Source organism: Nicotiana tomentosiformis, chromosome 8 (genome assembly GCF_000390325.3).
Source record: "Nicotiana tomentosiformis chromosome 8, ASM39032v3, whole genome shotgun sequence".
NCBI classification, from domain to species: domain Eukaryota; kingdom Viridiplantae; phylum Streptophyta; class Magnoliopsida; order Solanales; family Solanaceae; genus Nicotiana; species Nicotiana tomentosiformis.
In genome coordinates, this window is record NC_090819.1 from 92,925,089 (window position 1) to 92,940,834 (window position 15,746).

The window sequence follows — 15,746 nt, forward strand, 5'->3', positions numbered from 1 at the left end:
TTTCACCAGTCTTAAGTCAAATTCATTGAGTTTACCTCGGCATGACCGGCCTTTATAACTGAGCTCATCAATTGCATAATCATTCTGTAGTTGAATTCATCGGAGTCAACGGACGATCCTAAATTAGCCAATGCATCGGACTCGCTTTTCTAATCTCGAGGCACATGTTGTAACGTCCATTCCTTGAAACGCTGTAACACTACATGCAATTTATCCAGGTATCTCCGCATCCAGTCTTCTTTGAATTCGAACATTCCGTTAACTTAGTTAACAATGAGGGGGGAATCGGACTTGGCTTCGATTACCTTAGCCCCTAGGCTTTTAGCCAGTTCTAGACATGTAACCATAGCCTCATACTCGACTTTATTGTTAGGAAATTCACAGTTCTAATTGATTGCCTTATTATGTTACCTATGGGGGAGGAGGGTTAGTATGATCCCCAACCTAGATACTTTCACATTGGAAGCACCATCCGTGAATAGGGTCCAGACCCCCAAGCTTGTCCCCGAGGTAAGTAACGATTCTTTATCGACCTTGGGGATCAAGGTCGGTGTGAAATCAGCCAATAACTGAGACTTTATAGATGTTCGGGGTTTGTATTCAATATCATACCTGCTAATTACTACGACCCATTTTTCTAGTCGGCCTGAAAGTTCGGGTTTATGCATAACATTCCTTAGAGGGTACGAGGTCACGACACTTATAGGGTGACATTGAAAATATAGTTTTAGTTTCCTCGATGTGCTTAGCAAGGTAAGTGCTAATTTCTCCAGTTGTGGATACCTCGTTTCGGCTTCACCTAAGTTTCTACTAACATAATATATAGGAAATTGTGCACCTTCGTCATCCTGGACCAGGACTCCATTTACTACTACCTCGAACACTTCCAAGTAAAGGTATAACTTCTTGTTCGCCTTCGAGGTGTGCATCAAAGAAGGGCTTGAAAAGTATCATTTGAGTTCCTCCAAAGCCTTTTGGCACTCCGGGGTCCAAGCAAAATTACTCTTTATCTTTAGCAACGCGGAAAATCGGTGGCTTTTGTCCAATGACTTGAAAATAAATCAGCCCATGCGGCTATTCGGCCGGTCAGCTTTTGCATTCACATTGTTGACCACGGTGATATCTTCTATGGCATTTATCTTATCCGGGTTGTTCTCTATTCCCTAGTTAGGTACTATGTAGCCGAAGAACTTACCCAAGCTGACTCTAAAGGCACACTTCTCCAGGTTCAACTTCATATTATGTTCTCTTAATCTGATGAAAGTTTCCTGGAAATGTTTCAAATGGTCTTCTGCTCGTAGGGACTTAACTAACATATCATTTATATAAACCTCCATTGATTTCCCTATTTGTTCCTCAAATATTCGATTAACTAGGCATTGATACGTGGCACCGATATATTTTAACCCAAATGGCATCACGTTATAACCGTAAGAGCCAAACATAGTTATGAAAGAAGTTTCATCCTTATTACTCGGGTTCATCCGTATTTGGTTGTACCCGGAAGAGGCATTGATAAAGCTCAACGTCTCATGCCATGTTGTCGCATCGATCATTTCAGTTGATGTTAGACAAAGGAATCGAGTCCCTTGGGCATGCCTTATTCAAATCCTTAAAATCTAAACACATTATATTATAAGTTTGTTTGCCTTTTTATGTACGACGACTACGTTAGCTAGCCAATACGGGTATTTAGCTTCCCGAATGTAACATATTTTTAAGAGTTTAGATACCTCGTCTTTGATGAATACGTGCTTGACTTCGGAATGTGGCTTCCCTTTCTGTTTGATCGGGCAAAAGTTCGGATCCAAATTCAATTTCTGAGCTGTTATCTCCGGAGGGATTCCTATAATGTCTAAGTTAGACCAGGAAAAGCATTCGGCGTTAGCTTTAAGAAAGTCAATGAGCTTTTTCCTGAGCATAGGGGTTAGCCCCGTGCTAGGTATACCTTTCTATCCAGCAGGTGCTCAAACAATATGATTGTTCCAGTTCCTCGATCGTTCCCTTGGTGGCATCGGCGTCATCGGGTGCTACGAAGGATCTCGGAACCCCGAAATCATCTTCTTCATCGGTTAGAGACGCCTCCTATTTTCTTGGCTCGGTCGAGTCTAAGACCTGTGGTTTATATTTGGTGCATTTTTCTCTTCAATCAGTCCCTTATTTTTTGATGTTGTGACCACGGGTGTTGGGGTAACCTCTTCGATGGAGAACATCTCCTTTGCGGCCAATGTTTCCTCATATAATATTTTGATCCCACCTGGAATTGGAAATTTCAACGCTTGGTACTAGGTCGATGGTACTGCCCTGATGCTATGAACCCATGGTCTTCTGAACAAGGCATTGTACCTCATATCCCCTTCGATCACATAGAAGTCTATTTGCTCAGTGGTTTCAGTTGTGTTGACCGATAAGGTGATTTCATCCTTCGTTGCCTCGCACGCCATATTTAGCCCGTTCAGTACTCGAATTGCTGGTACGATCTGATCCAACAGCCCCAGTTGTTCCACGACTCTCCATCGGATGATGTTGGCCAAGCTACCTGGATCAATTAACACACGCTTAACTCGAGATTTATTAATGAGTACAAATATTTCCAGTGCATCATTATGAGGTTGAATGAAGCCATTAGCATCTTCATCACTAAACGAGATGGATCCTTCTGGAATATAATCTCGAGTTTGTTTTTATCTTTTGATAGAAACTTTGGTGCGTTTTATCATCGGTCCTTATGGAATGTCTACTCCTCCGATAATCATGTTAATCACATGTTGAGGTTCTTCCTACTCGATCTTCTTATTGGTGTCCTTGCTCTTGAAATGGTTTTTGGCGCGCTTACTTAGGAGTTCCCGAAGATGCTCATTGTTGAATAGACGCACGACAATCCTCGGTTCTATGCCCATGAGTACTGTGATATTTGCATATCAAATTGTGATCCCTTTGTGCAGGATCGAGCTGGAGTGGACTCGGCCACTTGGTCTCCTTTATATGACCGATAGATGACACCAGACTCGCTGCATCCATGTTAAAGTTATATTCTGATAGGCTCGGGGCATCTCTGACTCCGGATGATCGTCGAAACTGTTTCTATTCACCAAACCTCGATTGCTTGGACCCTGATAATTTCTTCTATCGTTCCTTGCTGGATAGAGACTGGGTCTATTTCCCCTTCTTTCCGAGTTGTTAGGCTGGTCTCAGGGTGGCCGCGACTCCTGATCCACTATTCTTTTAGACTTTTTATTTGCTTTATTGGGATAAACCGACCCCAAGGGAGCCCCTAGTTGGTCATCCTCGACTCTGATCTTTGACTGATACCTGTTATGGATATCGGCACAGGTAACCGCTGGGTACTCCACCAGATTTTGCTTCAGTTGTTGAGACGCAATCGAATTTTGGGGGTTCATCCCCTGAGTAAATGACTGAACGACCCAATCGTCAACAACCGAGGGCAGGTCCATTCGTTCCATCTAGAATCTTGATACGAATTCCCTAAGAATCTTGTTGTCCCTTTGCTTGATTTCGAGCATATCTCATTTTCTTGTCTCACCTTTAATAGCGTCGGCGTGGTCTTTAACAAAAATATCTGCAAGCATAGCAAATGAATCAATAGAAATTGAAGGTAAGTTGTGACACTACTACAAAATAGACCTTTAGCTGCAAGACAAAACCGTTTTAGCGGCAATAGCAAAAGCTGGTAAAAGGTGTGGTTTATTGACGCTAAAAATTATTATCTTCAAAGGGCAATTATTTGCAAAATAATTGCTACTAAATCCAATCCAAAACAGCTAACTATACTTCTTTAGCATCTAATTTTATAGCCGCTAAATTAAAAATAATTGCCGCTAAAAGTTCGCATCTCTAACGAAAATTGTTTGGGGCAATTATAATGGCTACTAAATCTAATCCAAACTGCTAATTATACTTCTTTTGCATCCATTTTTATAGTCGTTAAATTCAAAATAATTGCCGCTAAAAGTTCGATTCTTTAACGGCAATTATTTTCTGGCAATTAAAATAGTCATAGTATCCCTTCCTAAAACATCTTAGTTTGCCTTTTTAGTGTCCATTTTAATGGCTAATATGTTTAACTAAATTGCCGCTAAAAGTCAATATCTTTAACGGTAATTGTTTTATATCAGTTATAACGGTTGCAATATCCCTTGTGAAAACATCTTAATTTACCCATTATTGTCCATTATTATAGCTGGTATATCAAACAAAATTAGCGCTGAAAGTCACAAGCAATAATAGCAATAATTTAGCCACGATTAATAATAGTTACTACATTTGTATAGAATATAACCCAAATAATAAAATTTATTAATATTAATTCAAAAAACAAAGTATATCTCATTAAATCTTAACAAACAAAAAGAAGTACTAATCAAAAATATTAATATCAGAATAACTTAAAACATAAAAATATATTGTTTGGACTAAATAGCTAATGTCATCATATTACTAATCCAGACGAATGATGGTCTTCAAAATATTTTCGCAACTTTTCATCATTTTAAAATCTTCCAAACGCTAAATTATCGAACATCTGACTGTAGGACCTGAAATTATGAAATAACTGTGTTAAAGGATAAAGTATAATATGAAATAACATCTTGAAGATTCCATCACTGCTAGATTCTTTGTCAGCCAACTCCCTCACCCAACATCTATAAGCAGAAACAACTAGATTATTTGAACATCAATGGCTTCATAAACCAGATTGATAGATTTGGAATTTACAGTCCTATTCCCTTCATAAACTAGCTATTCATGAGGATTCTCTAGAGGGACAACTGGATGAAAAACTCGAATGATGCAGATGTGAATGGGGAAAAGGTAAACTGAGTAACTCTAAACTTAGCCATTAACTTCTGGAATGACTAAGTCACAGTAGCAGAGTTAAGGTTGTTCTGAGAATAGTATGCGGTATATACCTTGGATTCCATTACACACAAAAAAAAAAAACAAAGAAGCTCTGTAGACATCAGCCACTATTCTTGTCTGATCAATAACCTTAGCATAAAGGTCTAGAAAGAAGAAACCAAAATCAAGACTCAATGAAACCTGTTGTTGACGAACAAAATAGACTGATGTTCCTGTTGATCGTGCTATCTAGGATGTTTTTCAATTAGTTAGTCCAAAGTGCCCGCCATTGATGCGATATGCATCGAGGTGAAAAGGAAAGTAGTTGAATTATGTCAAGCAGTTGAATTATGTCAAGTACCAACTAAGGAAAGAAGCTGAATCTAATATTCTGAATGAAGCCAATAAGGAAACAAAGAAACGCTCTTTTTATACACGGAAAGAGAGATTCTGCAAGACCAATTCAAGCCATTGATGAATCTTTTCCAATTTCTCTCTTATAGCCGTTGGCTTTTCCTTACCTTTTCATTTCCAACCTCTTGTGTATATAAAATGATATCTTGAATGAATAAAATAGAATAGGAATGAGATTATTATATGTTCAAATCTCTTCTTGGTAACAGAGCCCTCACAAGAGATTGGAACAAGCAAAACTCTCATGGCCAATTCCAACCAACAAATGCAAGAACCCTCTCTTTCTCTTCAAACTTTGCACTAGTGTACTAGTCTCATCTCATTGAAACTAGACACTTCAAACTTCTTACTTTGGCGTTCTCAAATAGAACCTTTGATTCGGAGTATTGGATTAGAACATCACCTTACTAATGAAAGCAAGCCGGAAAAAGAAATCACTGGTGACGACGGAAAGGCTGCTCCAAATCCGCAATACCTTACCTGGCTCAACAATGATGTCTTACTAACGGCTTGGTTACTAAGAAACATAGAGACAGATGTTCTAATGTCGTTGGAAAACATCCAAACGGCACATCAGGTATGGCAATCTATTGAGAATCAGACTCTCCCTACTACGATTGAAAAAGAACAACTTTTGAATGAAAAATTGACATCCCTCAAAAAGGGAAACATGTCTCTTGATGAATACCTTAAGAAGTTCCGTAAAAGGTGATCTTATTTTTAGGCTTTTTATTTGTGAACCTTGTTGGCACATTTGGAACCTTTTATTTAAGGCCTTGTTGGCCAAATAAACGGCCTTGTATTTTGAGAAGATGTGGCCAATTGTTGGCCAAGCATTTCTTTCTTCTCTTCCTATATAATGAGGACTCTTTACTCATTTGGAAACACACCAACAAGACTTGAGTCTTCATTTCTTGTTTCTTCCTTTCTTCCTTTATTAAGAGTGTTTTGTATGAGAGTTAATGTTGGGAAGCACTTGTGTGAACTCTTTCTTTGGAGTGATCTTGTGAGGTTATTCCCTTAGGGTATTTTGGATTAATTAGAGTATTTACTCTAATTTTATACTCTTATTGTTATAGTAAATTGCCACTCTCCGCTTGTGGACGTAGGTCACTTTGATCGAACCACGTTATATTTGTGTCTTCTTTATCTACTTTAATTGTCGATGTTATCAACTTCCATTGTCTTTGTTATTGTCATTATACCGTTGTTTGACTATAGTCCGCACTACCCGGGTTTCCGATCCTAATAAATTGGTATCAGAGCCGGATCTAACCTGATTAGTTTTAATAGCCAAAATTACTCTAACAAAGTGAGAAATTTGATCGAAGTGCAAACTTCGGAATGTGGCAATTAAAGATAGAAACTATCCTAATTCAGGATGGCTTAGACTTGGCGTTACAAGAAAAGGAGAAGAAGCCGGATAAAATGACGGATGAGGAGTTTGCAGTCATAGACAAAAGGGCAAAAGCAGGTATCATTTTAAATCTCTCAAATGAGATTTTACGTGAAGTTTCTGTAGAAATCACAGCCAAAGGCATGTGGAAAAAATTGAAAACCTTATATATGAAGAGGACGGTGGAAAATAGACTTTACCTGAAATAGAAGCTTTATACAATTCGTATGGGTGAAGGTACCTCTATTCTCTCTCATCTTGATACCTTTGATTCCATTATTATGGATTTGAGTAATATAGATGCTGAAATTAAAGATGAGGATCAAGCCGTGTTACTGCTTTGTTCTCTACCCCCATCTTTTAAGCATATAAGAGATACTATGCTTTATGCAAAGGATAATATCTCTTATAAGGATATTAAATCTATCTTAAAATCAAAAGAACAGATAGATAGTGATATTACTGGGGAAGCTAGTGGAACTCAAGCGGAAGTTGGCTTGTTTGTTAGGGGCAAATTCGACTCCATATCCAGATACAATAATTTACAGTGTCGCTATTGTCATAAGAAAGGTCACAATATCTCTGAATGCTATAAACTGAAAAATAAAGAAAAGCATAAAGAAAGAAAAAATGAGCACAAAAATACTGACACCGCCGAAGCTAGTGTAGCAACTGATGAGATTGAGGGAACTATATTTTTAGCAACTGAAACTAGTTTCAGATTAGATAATGAGTGGATTTTAGATTCCGGTTGTTCATATTATATGTGTCCTAGCAGGGACTTATTTTCTACATATGATTCAGTTGCAAGTGGAGTTGTCCAACTGGGTAACAATGCTACTTGCAACGTTATTGGCAAAGGTACAATTCGGTTCAGAATGCACGATGATGTGGTGAGAACTCTCATTGATGTTAGATATGTTCGTGAGTTGAAGAAAAATCTCATATCTTTGGGCACTTTAGAATCCCTTGGGTGCAAATTCACTAGTGAAGGTGGAGTTTTAAAAGTTTTTCAAGATACTTTTGTGATCATGAAAGCACACAGATCTGGTTCGTTGTATACTTTATTGGGCTCCACTGTTATAGGCCCTACTGCAGTTTCGGTATCAGACAACTTGTCTGATTTTGATGGCATTAAATTTTGACATATGCCCATTGGGGCTTTTGCGGAGAAGGTCAAGCAAATTTACTAAATCAGCCAAAATTAGGCCAAGGTGGAGATTTGTAAAAGGTGGCCTTATTTTTAGGCTTTTTATTTGTGAGCCTTGTTGGCACATTTGGAGCCTATTATTTAAGGCCTTGTTGGCCAAATAAATGGCCTTGTATTTTGAGAGGATGTTGCCAATTGTTGGCCAAGCATTTCTTTCTTCTCTTCCTATATAATGAGGACTCTCTACTCATTTGGAAACACACCAACAAGACTTGAGTCTTCATTTCTTGTTTCTTCTTTTCTTCCTTTATTAAGAGTGTTTTGTATGAGAGTTAGTGTTGGGAAGCACTTGTGTGAACCCTTTCTTTGGAGTGATCTTGTGAGGTTATTCCCTTAGGGTATTTGGGATTAATTAGAGTATTTACTCTAATTTTGTACTCTTATTGTTATAGTAAATTGCTCATCTCCGCTTGTGGACGTAGGTCACTTTGACCGAACCACGCTAAATTTGTGTCTTCTTTATCTACTTTAATTGTCGTTGTTATCAACTTCCATTGTCTTTGTTATTGCCATTATACCGTTGTTTGGCTATATTCCGCACTACCCGGGTTCCCGATCCTAACAAGTTCAAAGGCTTATGTGATAGCTTGGCTGCAATTAAAAAGCCATTGGACGATACAAGTAAAACTTTTCAACTAGCTAGGGGTTTTGGTGCTAAATATAAGGATTTCCGAACTGCTATGTTAGCAAAAGCCCCTTATCCTACTTATAATCAGTTTGCTGTATCCTTGCAATCTCATGAACAAATGATGATTAATGAAAGTGAGGAGAAAGATCACTTGCAGCCTCACCATGAACACACTTTCGTTGGACAAAGAGTAAGAGGACGACATCGTGGTGGAGGAAGGTTTAACTCGAGAGGACGAGGCTTTGCTCCAGCAGCGCGCCATGGTAATTACAGTGCTAGGCCAAACTTCAATGATAAAATATCGTACCAGCCGAAGGTAAATAATTATAGTGTCGATCCGCGTCAACAAAAGAAAGAACAAGTGATCATTTGCCAAATCTGTGGTAAGACTAATCACTCAGCCTTGGAATGTTGGAATTGGTTTGACCATTCTTTTCAACCCGAAGACCAACTTCCTAAGGCCCTTGCTGCAATGAAACTCGAACATGAAGATTCTTCACTCTATGCTTATTCCAGAGCGACAACTCACATCCTAAACAATCCAGGTAAACTTGCCAAAACTACTTCATATAAGGGCAATGAATCTATATTTGTAGGAAATGGTGACAGCCTTCCCATTTCTCACATTGGTGAAGGAAAACTAAAAACAACAGAGAGTAAATTTTCCTGATATAAAGAAAAATTTACTCTCTGTTGGACAACTGACTCATGGCAATCCTCGTTCCGTTAAATCTTTTGCTGATGATTTTGTGGTTAAGTAACAACAGGCAGGATACTTGCTAAAGGATGCAAAAAGGGAGGACTTTATGCTCTTGAAGAAATAAATCAACAAGCTCTCCTCGCCTTTAAGAATAAAGCTTCGCAAAATATTTGGCACCAAAGGATGGGACATCCCCATTTGCGATATCTAAAGATTCTAAAGTCAAAACATTTGATAAATATTTCGAGTTGGGAAAAAACGTCCAGCAGTCTGTAGTAGTTGCCAAATGGGAAAGAGCTGTCGAATTTCCTTTTCATTATCAAATAACATTTCGAAATTTCCATTAGGTAAACTACATTGTGATTTATGGGCTCCAGCACCCATTTTATCCTGTCAACATTTTAAATATTAATCAAATGAACTTGTTTGATTGGGACCGGAGTTTAAGAAAAAATAAAGACTTTTGTAATTTGTGGTCCTAAATAATTCAAAAAGGGGTCCAAAATATTTGTGTATTTATAAAAGCTTCTCATTAAGGGTAGAATTGTAAGTTTAAGCAAAATTGTTTCCAAATTTAGAAATAAGTCATTCTTTTTAGAACGGACCAAAAAGGAAATAGGTTTATATAAACTGGAACGGAGATAGTATGTTGTTATTGTCGACGATTGCAGGAGATACACATGGTTGTTTCGGTTGAGAAAAAAATCTGATTTTCTTAAAATATTTCTTAATTTTCAGAAAATGGTAGAAAATCAGTCTGTGCGTAAAATAAAAGTTCTTCAAAGTGATGGAGGCGGAGAATTTGTTTCTACTGATTTTAAAAACCATCTGATTCACTGTGGAATTCATCACCAATTTTCATGTCCAAACACACCTGAGCAAAATGGTGTGGCAGAAAGGAACCATGGTCATATTGTAGAAACAGGGCTCACGCTACTTTTTCAAGCTTTTTTACCAACCAAATATTAGGTGGATGCTTTTTTTACATCTGTTTATCTCATAAATCGTATGCCTTCTCAATCACTGAATATGGAAAGTCCATTCTTTAAATTATTCAATCACCATCTTGACTATGGTAGTTTAAGAATTTTTGGTTGCAGGTGTTTTCCCTACCTTAGAGATTATGGAAAGAACAAATTTTCTAAGAAGACATATCCATGCATCTTTTTGGGATATAGTCCTATTCAAAAAGGATAGAGATGTTTGGATCCTTCTACAAATAGGATTTATTTATCTAGACATGTTGTCTTTGATGCAACTATTTTTCCTTGTGCCTATAACAAAGAAAGTATATCGCAGGAGAATCTTGACGTCTCAACATTTTCCGACACTGATTCTTGGATACAAAAAGGGAAGAACAAACCTCAAAAGGAAAGCTCCGATGAAAAGATAAATGACCTCCATATGAAAAAAGGGGACCAACACATTGTACTGGATGACATCACAACAACTGATGATGCATAAGTCATGCCAGCTATATTTCCTGACAAGAATAAAGATCATAGTCAAGCTGAAAATATTGAAGCTAGCCCTACAAATGATACCGAGAATAACATCACTAACTCTATCAATGTTAATGATTTACCTGATCCGAGTAATAGTCTAACCATTGATTTGAACTCATCTTCTACAGGTTCAAGTCTTGATGTGGCACAAACAAATAAGCATCATATGATAACTCGTCGAAAACTTGATACTCAACCTGATCTTGACCCCATATTGGCTGAAAGCATTCAACAGCATCGAGAAAAGCGGATACATAAATCCTTGACCACTACCACGGCCACTTCAGTACCAAAAAGTGTTAAAACGGCTCTCACCATCCCACATTGGCGTGAAGCCATGCTTGAAGAGCTCCAAGCACCCCACACCAACCAAACATGGACCATTGTTTCCCGACCATCTAATGCTAGTATTATTAGATCCAAGTGGATTTTTCGTATCAAGCATAGAGAAGATGGATCGATCAAAAGATTCAAAGCTAGACTAGTTGCACAAGGATACAAGCAAATTGAAGGAATAGCTTATGAAGAAACATATAGCCTAGTAGTTAAGGCCACAACAATTCGGCTTGTTCTTGCAGTTGCGGTGTCACAAAAATGGATAATACGACAACTAGATGTCAAGAATGCCTTTCTTCATGGCTACCTCATGGAGACAATTACATGGAACAACCTCCTCGCTTTAAGGACCCTCAACATCCAAACCATGTTTGCAAACTGCACAAGTCACTTTATGGTCTTAAACAAGCTCCTAGAGCTTGGTTTGATCGTTTATCAAAATTTCTTATTTATATTTGGTTTAAATGCAGTCAAGCTGATCCTTCTCTCTTTACATTACATAAAGAAAGTATTACTGTACTAATGTTAATTTATATTGATGATATTGTTCTCACAGGAAACAATGACATATTTTTAGAGGATCTTATCAAGAAACTACAATCTGAATTCTCTCTCAAAGATCTTGGCCAACTTCATTACTTCCTTGGCCTCGAAGTTCAATATTTCCCTAGAGGAATCACTATTTCCCAAAGTAGGTACGCAAAGGAACTACTAGATCGAGCCAGGCTCACAAATTGTTCTCACATCAATACTTCCATGGCATTAAAATCGCAGCCGTCACCTCAAGGCTCAAAAACCATTGATCCAACAGAGTATCGAAGCTTAGTAGGTGCTCTCCAATACCTCACCTACACTCGACCTGACATTGTTCATGCAGTCAACAAAGTCTGCCAACATCTCCAATATCCGAGGGAAGAACATATGAGAACCGTCAAAAGAATTCTTCGATATCTAAAAGGAACGACAGACTACAGCCTTAAATTCCTTTCTCAAAGTCCATTCAAACTTTATGGGTATTGTGATGCATATTGGGCAGGTTGTCCGGATACAAGGAGAAGTACTTCAGGATTTTGCATATTTCTAGGTGCTAATTGTATTTCATGGTCCTCCAAGAAACAACCAACAGTGTCTCGATCTAGCACAGAAGGAGAATATTGATCCATGGCATCTACGACGGCTGAATTGGTTTGGATAACTTTTCTCCTTCGAGACATCGGTATTCCACTACATCACTCACCTCAGCATTTTTGTTATAATAAAAGTGCATTGTAAATGTCAATTAATCCAGTGTTTCATGCTCGAGCCAAGCATATTGAGATAGACTATCATTTCGTTCAATAAAAGGTTGGTCTTGGCGCACTCACTACACAATATATTCCTTCTGAGCTTCAAATTGCAGACATATTTACGAAACCTCTTCCAAAGCTTCCCTTCCGATCATTTCGAGCCAAGCTAGGAGTACATTCAATCATTACCTCCAGCTAACGGTGAAAAGGAAAGCAGTTGAATTATGTCAAGCAGTTGAATTACAACTAAGGAATATGTCAACTAAGGAAAGAAGTTGAATCCACTATTCTGAATGAAGCCAATAAGGAAACAAAGAAACGCTCTTTTTATACATGGAAAGAGAGATTCTGCAAGACCAATTCAAGCCATTGAAGAATCTTTTCCAATTTCTCTCTTATAGCCGTTGGCTTTTCCTTACCTTTTCATTTCCAACCTCTTGTGTATATAAAATGATATCTTGTATGAAAAAAATTGAATAGGAATGAGATTATTATATGTTCAAATCTCTTCACGAGGACACATGCTTGGGTTTCTGATTCAAGAATATATAGAAGAATACCAATAATCACCGAAGAAAACAAATCATATTTGTTTTTGGTTGTTGAGCACTTCATTTGAACCAATAGAAGAAGCGGAGTATCAAAATTACTACGGAGCTGAGCATAATAGGCCAGTTGGGAATTGAATTTAAAGTAGCTCTCAACTTTACAACCTATGTTATGTTTGTACAACCTGTTAATAGGTCTTTGAAAAGTTTCACTATTCTCCGGTTTACATGTATGCAGGTGCCTGGTATGGAAGTTTTAGAAGATTGTCTTTGTTTGGTAGTGGTACAGTGGCATCAGCTGATATTGAAGCAACATATGTTGTAGGCAAGACTTCAATTTTGAAAGGATTTGAATTACATGATCGACCTGTTATTGCATCTGTTGAACCAGCCGAAAAATCAGTTAGGGTGGAGAAGCACGAATAGGAGTTACGAGTGGAAATTCCTATGTGCGATGAGCAGACTGCTAAGCTAGACACGAACACTTCTCATATTGTAGCTACACGTGATGGTGAGGTGGAATTTGGGTGAGATCGTTGCTACAACAGCTGGGCAATATTCTAAGGATCAGGGCCAGTACACTAGGGAGGTAAAAACAACTATTGTAATAGGTACACCAAATACATCTGCTACTGTTGAAGCTGGTGCACAAACCGCTTGTTTGGAAGCTGCATCTGTTAATGTTGAGGACCAGGACAACGTTTCAAATTCATCTAATGGTGAGGGATTACATAGGAGTGCAGCTGGGGTGGATTGGACACTGGTGCTAAGGTCACCTACCAGGCATAATACAACTCCAAACCTGAGGAAATAGCAGCAGAAATCTGCAACCTATATGAAATGGTTTGTCACTGGTAATAAATAGAACAACCTCCCACAAATTTCCATCCTCTGCAACCTATAGCAAACATGTTTAGAACCTAACTAGGGGTAAAGATGTGGATCACTCCATTAATGAGGATGTACAGAATATATTTTAAGAAAACCATTGTCTGAAATTTAATTAGAACTAAAAACCTATCAAAAAGAAAAACTTAAATGGCAAGTTAATATATTTAAATATGTTTGCTACTTTCTTTCCCTGTTTACAGGAAGGAAACTCCTAGGCAGGCTGTAATAGAAATGTTCAACACATGCTAGTGTGTCTTGTACTTCTAAAAATTATCACAACCTTTGGTGACATCAACAACAATGAGAAAAGGAAATATATAAAAGCAAGAAGCATCCGTGGTAAGCCCAAATAAAATAACAAATTAATAAAAATCGAAGGAGGAAAACTCAAACAGTAACGACGAAGGACAAAGATGAGTAGTACCATGAGAAGGTTGAGCATTTTCAGCAATACTAGGCATTCTTGATGTTTGTGGTACTCGTTCATGTCCACTATTGACGTCGGGGATCTAATAAATATTAACATGTTAGATAACAATACTTTTATATGATTGGAATTTCATTAAAAATATCTAAAGTTTATGAAATGGAGTTACCTGTTCACCTAAGGTGCCATTGCTACTTTGAGGCATAGATGCATTAGGAGTATATTTGCGCATTAATTGTCTCATTTGGATTAATGTTGATTGCATCTTCTCCTGATTTTGTTTTATCATATTCATTTCTTCATTTTGTTTCTCCTTTAACTCGATTATCTCTTGTTCTAAATTTGTATAACCTCATTAGAAGCATCATCTGCAACAATATTTTCTAAGGATGACCTACTACCCCATAGAACAGAAGGAGTTGGATCAAATTCTAAACCACAAACATACCCATTTTTTTCATTTTCCTATACCTGGGAATACACATCGCCTTCCCAAGCAACACTACAAGGAGGTTGCTCAGTAGATCTCTCACTATTGCTCATCCTTTCATTTATCATTTTCTGACCATAGAATACACAATAAATCCATTTTAGAATTCATGAATAGGAAAAAATTGTACCTTGTTTGACGGAGTCATCAAACAAAAAAAATAAAAGAAAGAATAAATCTTACGATTGTCTTTGCAGAATCATCATCCAATGGCCTACCATACTTATGTTTTTTATGAGTTAATATGAAAATTTCTGCTCGTGTAGGTTCTATCCCGTTTATAGCCTAATATAATAAAAGTGATATCATATATACATGACAAACAAAGTTTAAAATATTATAGTTTGTAATTTTCACAGGTTTACTTGCTCATTCATCAAGGTAACAATACGTGTGGATCCTCCTATGTGAGGCCTCGTTTGCTTGGCACTATTGTTTCTATTTGCTTGGGTACGTCTTTGTCATTGAAACATTAAAGCAATATCTTATAAATATAAATTGAGCATAACAAAACCCAAAACGCTATAAAAATGAGCTAGGAGAATTTTCAAGATTGATACCTTAGCTTTATCAGAAAGCCAATAAGAGACAAGACCACTCCATTGATCCCTCGGTATGCGACTTGGTCTATTTTTTAGCAAAGCGTCTTTAGTCTTATATTTTCGCGCATACTCACCTTTTAAGTCACACTTCTATCATGTATAAAAGATAGAGCATGTGCACGAAATAATAATAATAATAATAATAATAATAATAATAATAATAATAATAATAATAATAATACCCTCACAAAATCCACCAATTTCTTCTTTTCCTCGTTATCAAAATTTCTCCAATCATCTACATGTAGAGGTGCTAGTTCTGGAGTTCTGGAAATAATTCCTAGAAAACTAGCAATCTTTCGACCCTCTTTCCCAATAGCTTGGTTACGATTATTAAACGGCACATCAATTGTCTTCCCCGACGGAAGTTTCCAAATATCTTTCAGTAAAGTAGGACCACGAACCTTTTTTGCTTCTAAATTACCTATAATGAAAAAGATATGAATCATCTGA

At 37.4% G+C, this 15,746-nt stretch overlaps 1 long non-coding RNA gene across 1 annotated transcript; it reads left to right on the forward strand.

Moving 5' to 3' along the window:
* Window positions 1-13,936: 13,936 nt before the first annotated feature.
* LOC138896904 (uncharacterized) lies at window positions 13,937-15,352 on the forward strand. Its single transcript, XR_011410464.1, has 3 exons — window positions 13,937-14,024; window positions 14,992-15,141; window positions 15,244-15,352. It is a non-coding gene; the product is annotated as an uncharacterized lncRNA (long non-coding RNA).
* The last annotated feature ends 394 nt before the right edge of the window (window positions 15,353-15,746 follow it).